Here is a 6,433-nt window from a genome sequence, read left to right as displayed (position 1 = left end):
TGCTTAATTGGTTGTAGGCTTTCGAGCCTATACAGCTTGGAGTAAGACAACATGCATAAAGAGGATGATGTGGTCAAAATACTCATTTGCCTAATAATTCTGCACTCCCTGTAGCTACCTGCCTCTGTAGGGGGCAGGGGGGTTATAGTACAAGAGGAGAGACTGGCATTGTTGGTCCCCAAACAACCATTCCATTAATCTTTGAAAGGTGCTGGGGTGTTGCAAAGCCCGGACGGCATCCTGTTCCATTCAAAGAGCCCAAACGGAGTACATAAAGCTGTCTTGGATCTATCTGCCTCACTAACAGGGACCTGATTGTACCCACTTGCAAGGTCCAAAATGGAAAACAAATATGCCCCTACCAGTGAGTCCAATGTCTCCTCGATACGAGGTAGAGGGAAGGCATCCTTCCTGGTCTTAGAGTTTAAATGATGGTAGTCTACACACATGCGTAGACTACCGTCCTTCTTCTTGACCAACACGATGGGCGAAGCATAAGGGCTGCAGCTCTCTCTAATTACCTGGGCCTCAAGAAGTTGGTTAATGTGTGCCTTTACTACCTCGTACTCGGAAGGAGGAATATGCCTATACCACTGGTGCACAAGGACCTCATCTAGTAAGGAAATGTCATGGGAAATGAGATTAGTACATCCCAAATCCCCATCATGTATGGAAAACACAGATGAATACTGATCCAGTATCGCCCTCACCTTACTTTGTTTTTCACTAACACAGACAAGTCAATTGCCCTGATCTGTTCTTGTACAGAAGGGGAAGCCTGCACAACTTGTGTACTCACCCTAGCTGAAACCTCCTGAACTTCAGTGACCTCTGGGGGTAAGCTAACCACATGAACATGGTTGACAGTACCTATGACCATGCTAGCATACATCACTACATCTATTTTACCCACATTAACCACAGGCTCATAAGCTGTGCCATGGTGCACGTGTACCAGAGCAGGAGATGCCAACAAACCTGCTGGAAGACCAGAATCTGGAGGCTCAAACAATACTATACCATTTGAGTACTGTGCAGAGCAGGTTACGGCAACCAAATTCATGGTGCCCCTGGGATGCACTTTGACTCGACCCCCCTGATCTGAAACTGGCTGGACATCGATGTGATGCCAATGCTGTAAGACCTGGAAAACAGAAATAGGGGCCTGTGACACAACAGGTAAATCAAAGAGACTTGTGCCATGCTGGCCAAAGAGCTCCCGGTAGCAGCGGCTCAGGACGTTCATTCCCAGAACCCCAGGAACCTGAGCACACAAAGCACTGGGAGGATCTCTGACCACCAGCACTCCGCATCCTAAGACCACACGCCCATAAAGCTGTACATCCAACTCCAAATGGCCAATATAAGGAATTGAGAGGCCATTCGCAGCCCGGAGCTGTAACCAATGGCAAGAGCGAAGCTGTTTCTGAACCCACGACCCAAAATTCATCAAGAAACAATTCTCTGTAATGGTGGACACCATAGAACCAGTGTCCACCAGGCAAGGTACCATAACCCCACCCATACACGCGTCTAGTTGTGGACACGTCGACATAAAACGAGACATAAAATCAGCATCATTTAGAACACCCTGGCCTGTCTTTTCCCCGACCAAGCTGTGGCCCTGCAGCTCAGCGGGAACTAGTTTCCCGACGGTTGCCTGGACTGTGACTGCCCAGCTCTTGTTACTGCGGAGTCTGTGCGTACTGGTGGAAAGCGAGAAGGTTTCAGGTCCCTTATCACAATCCCTAGCAAAGTGACCAGGATGCTGACACCTTCTACAAAAGATCTGATTAGGTAGGGATAATTGTGAATGCTGAGGATTTTGAATTTGAGCCACACTTTGAGTAAGTTGATTCAGTTGTTGTTGTTGCTTTTTCAGCATTTCTTGCAACTCGCCCAATTCGGAAGTCGCCGAAATACTACTTCCCCCTGTGTGCTCATAAGCGGAAGGAACTGATTGGCTTCGACCGCATCCCCCCCCCCCCCCAGGCATTCCCTCACGTTCCCAGGGAATAGCTTCGCTGCGAATGTCCAACAACATAGCAGTGGGTTGGCGACGGACCAACTGTTTCAGTTCACGTCGAAGCGCACCATCGGTCACATGTTCAACAAATTGATCTCGCAATAAAATATCCGCATTAGGCATACCATGGGGTGATTGACGTTTCACCTTTTCCAGAAGATTCAACAGGGCCAGGGAGAATTCTAACAAGGTCTCCCCATTCTGTTGTTTTCTGGGAAAAAAATGACTCTTGAAGAGCTACGTACAAACTTGTGCAACCATACAATTCACGCAACGCCTGAATAATTTTGTTTGGATCCTCCCTCTTGTCCCTTGGCCGATATCGAATTTCCTTCCTCCCCTCTCCCTCCAAATGATCAACCAAAAAGAATGCTTGATCAACTGAAGAGAGATGGCAAAGACGCATGCATGACTGAGCCTCCTCCACCCATTCCTCAATCATAACGCCGGACCTACCATTAAATTTCAGACACTTACGATCTCGAGGAACAAAAACAAAACGATCTGTTTGCAGATGCCACAGCGCCAGTGAGTGGTGGGTCTACAACAGCAAACATAGGAACATTAGATGGGCCAGGTTGTGCAACTGGCACTTGCTCCTGTTGCAATCTTTCATTATCTGCCCTTAATTGGAATAATAGTTCATCATCCATAATTGCAAACCCCACAATCACTTACCACTACTGATGGAAATATGGAACTCAGGATCTACTCTTCACACCCAAATAATAAAAAAAAGGACTGTTGCTGCCCAGTTTCTGCAAAAGTAAAAATATACAAAACACAAATAATACACAAACAATACCCACATCTTCTGCACTATACAAGAGATCCTGCTGACTACACCAGAATGTGATGCAAGGGGTGTAGAGGAGAGCCATACAGCTTGTCACACAGAAGCCGAAGTTTATCTACTTGTAGAAAATTCGAACAACGTCACCTGGGAGGGTTACACCCAGGAAATACAAATAAACGGAGTTTGTTATTAGATCACACAAGTTTGATTCTCTTATAAAGATGTGTAGTGATGTGAAATCACTTAAAATAGGCTCAATACAAATTAGCCATTCATAGCGGCTCAAACCAAAATTACAAAAAGACAAAACTGCACACAAAAAATAATCACAAACTCAAATTATACCAAATTACAAAAACAAAAAAAAAGAAAATGTCCTCACTGGTAAAAAAAAAGGTCCAGTGACACAATTACACACATAACAAAAATAAACGATCAGACAAAAGAAATATTAAACAACCAATTTACGGAACTTCCAAATAAACCAAACAAAATATAATAACTAAGTACAGGGCTGGGGTTACCCACTGGAGTGATCACCAGCATTAGTTATCCAAAAGCACACTTCCACACACACACACCTCACCGTGAACTCAGATCACACACTCGTACACCTCAAGAGTGTTGCATGGCAAACGTTGAAGTAGCACCACCACCAAAGATCTTTCACCCGTGGGACCCCAGCTCCTGAAAGAAATCAAAAACAAAATAAATTCATCTCCTAAACAGAAATAAATGAAAAGCAAATTTAAGTCACAATTCAACACAACAAAAGACTTTGTAAAAAGTTTGAGGAAAACAGGACTCAAAGGAGCGGCCACGTCTTCCTTAGGCCAGCCCCAATAAATGCACGATCCTCCACCCAGTAGACCAGCAAATGTCAGTTAAAACTATCACAGAAACCAGATGGCAGCAGCAGAAGTCCCTTTAAATAGTTGTAATCCGATATTATTCACTCGGTGCGCAGCGGAGAAAGAACCGAACTGCAATAATAATCGTCCAGGACGAAAAGGAGAATCCTATAACAAATATAAATGATACAAACAGAATTACTAGTCATTGCACAAATACACGTCGAAATTCCCCCTAGCAAACCCAAACAAAACTTTCCCAAATGCAGATAGCTGAGTTCATGAGAATCAGTTTGCTGGACTTTGTTGGGTGCCTGAGTTTCTGATTCTGAGTTTTTGTCTTGTTCATAATGTTGTGCATTACATTGTTTGCAATACCTAAGACCACAGTTTTTAAATGTTTTGCAATAGCAAACACCAATTAATGTAATGGAATTGCCATTCTGAAAAGACACTTGAACAGTCCTCCTAGGCCCACCTCTTACATGGGGGTGCTATGAAAACCTGGAAGGCTATTTCCAGTCTGATTGACATAATAATCTACATTCATCTCCGGATAACGGTACTCCTATAATTTTTAAAGATAGAACAAATGATTAGCAGGTCTAAATTGTAGTTTAGCTTTAGATATCAATTTCCCATAATTAAAAAGTATGGGAAAAAAGTAAGGGTTCAGAGATGAGTGAAATCTCCAGTAATCCATAATGTCTTTATATACCTGGTTGCTGCAGATTTCTTTTGCACTCGTTCAGAACAGTTTTGATGTGAGGCTCATCTTGAAAATCACAGACAGTGGATTTCTTTAATTTTTTAATAGAGTGTGTTTGATACCAAAAAATATATGTCCTTTTCACCAATCTGTAGTTGTTCATGTGCAGATATTATGCATCAGGATCCAACAAGCATGTGTGGTAGGGTTGACTCAGGTGATCAATAATTCTGACAACTTAATATAAATATTTAATATTTAACTTAAATATTATATTCAAGTTTTTGGTACTTGAAAGTTTTATGGTTCAAGGTTCTACATGCACTATGTATGTGTATGCTCCTGAAATAAAAATTCAGAAAGATCTGATGCATTGTTTTTGTTAATATAACTCATATACAGTCTCTTTAAGGGTATGATCAAGTATTTGCCATTGTCTAATCTTTATTAAGCAAACAAAAATCACAATTTAAACAATGAATCGCAATAGCTACAGAATCGCAATATGTATTGAATCGGCACAAAAGTATCGGGATAGTATTGAATCACCAGATTAGTGAATTGCCCAGCCCTAATATTTTTGCTGTCAACCAGAACTGGTTGAATTATTATCCATGGTAGCAACTGAGTTGTGAAAATAAGGGCTTGGGAATGTTCTTGGGGCTGGCTGGCTATTATCGGAGGTTTGTAACTAACTTTTCAAACATCACCAGCTTAATGACTGACCTGAATAAAAACAATCTGGTAAGGTGAGATAAAGACTGGCACCACACACGTGCAGACTGGGCAAAAGCTGCGAGTCCGAGCAATAACAACGATTTCTGTTCCACCCTCTGCCTATTTTTAGCCCTTTGCTTGTAAACGAAATGCTCAATTTAAAATGAGTATATCTCAAAAACTATAAGGTGTATAATTCTGGTACCAAAATAAAGGTAACAGATGTGAGATTAATGCAGAAAAACCTCTTTAATTTTTGAATATTAAAAACTATAATACAACAAATTTACAACATTTTTTTTACATCAAATATAAAACTAAGCAAACCGTAATAGTTTTTTAATTTCATTTTTAATATTACCTATTTTCTAGTTATATTCCTATGAATAACTAATCATATATTAATACATGGAAAACCACATGTACTTTCATGTTAACAGGTATATAACTAATAGAGATGAGCCGGATACTCGGCTGAAACGAGTATCCGGTACGGATAAAGCACTTCTGCCGAGTACGAGTAATATACGAGTAATACGAGTCAATATCTGTGCTCGGATTGAATGAAAATCATCATTGGGTATCTGATTGTGTCAGCGTTCTGTGATAGGCTAGTCACAGCGCCCCTCCCCTACACACATACAGATGTATTGTGTTGCTGTGTCTCGCTCTGCTCACTCACAGTCACACAGAGAATAGCTCTCTGTCTCTCCCTCAGTCACTCGGGTTCACGGGTCTTTTCCGTTAACGTTTAGGGTTTCTTCAGCTTTTTACTTCGGGTTGTAACGTTAATAATACGTACTTACTAACCAGTAGAGTTCTGGTAAACGTGGGTTCGTTCAGACGTGGTGCTTGCTTGGTAGAATGCGACACCGCATTGCGTCTCTGCCTGTCGGAGATTTTTTTCTTTTTTAAACCTTCGGCTGTCTCTAACCAGTAACCAGACACTGAGTGTCTGACACGTTTTTGCTGTATTTCATAAAAACATAAAGGTAGTAAGCTAGTGTTATAAATATTACAAATTAATTATTACCGGTTAAAGCCCCACCCATTTCAAGACAAGCCACGCCTACTTCTGGGTTAGGCCCCACCCACTCCGAGTACGGATACGGATACAGATAATTCATATGGTTAACAGATACGGATACAGATACAGATAATGCTATACTAGCTCATCCCTAATAACTAACTGTTGCTCTACCTGATCGTTGCTTAGTATCAACAGAACCTCTTATTTTCTCTTTTCAGAGTTTGAACAGCACTGACTGGCATTTTCAAGTGTTGAGATAGCATTTTATATCCTTTTCCTACTTTATAAAGTTCCTCTACCTTAT

This window comes from Tachysurus vachellii, chromosome 8, assembly GCF_030014155.1.
Source record: "Tachysurus vachellii isolate PV-2020 chromosome 8, HZAU_Pvac_v1, whole genome shotgun sequence".
Lineage (NCBI taxonomy): Eukaryota > Metazoa > Chordata > Actinopteri > Siluriformes > Bagridae > Tachysurus > Tachysurus vachellii.
Note: the sequence above shows the minus strand (reverse complement) of the source record.